Source organism: Phoenix dactylifera, chromosome 8 (genome assembly GCF_051530095.1).
Source record: "Phoenix dactylifera cultivar Ajwa chromosome 8, Ajwa_hap1_PhDact_Kaust_v1.1, whole genome shotgun sequence".
NCBI lineage: Eukaryota > Viridiplantae > Streptophyta > Magnoliopsida > Arecales > Arecaceae > Phoenix > Phoenix dactylifera.
Window position 1 is genome coordinate 10,590,719 of NC_143197.1, and position 335 is coordinate 10,591,053.

The window sequence follows — 335 nt, forward strand, 5'->3', positions numbered from 1 at the left end:
ATCAGAAGGACTGCCATAAACGCAAGGCATGGTTTGAAAAGAAAGGTAAGCCTTTGGCTTATGTATGTTTTGAATCAAACCTTACTGAAGTTCCTTCTAATACTTGGTGGTTTGACTTAGGTTCTAATGTTCATGTTTCAAATACGATGCAGGGATTCCTTACAACCCAGATGCAAGATCCAAATGAGAGTTTTATCGTTTTGGGGAATGGGGTTAGAGTTCCTATAACAGCTGTTGGAACCTATCGTTTGCTTTTAAATACTGGTTGTCATTTAGATTTGCTTCAGACTCTTTATGTTCCTTCTATTTCTAGAAATTTAATTTCTGTTTCTAAA

General features: G+C 36.1%; 1 long non-coding RNA gene across 1 annotated transcript; it reads left to right on the forward strand.

Moving 5' to 3' along the window:
- Window positions 1-335, forward strand: LOC149752964 (uncharacterized). Its single transcript, XR_016396146.1, has 2 exons — window positions 1-45; window positions 153-335. It is a non-coding gene; the product is annotated as an uncharacterized LOC149752964 (long non-coding RNA).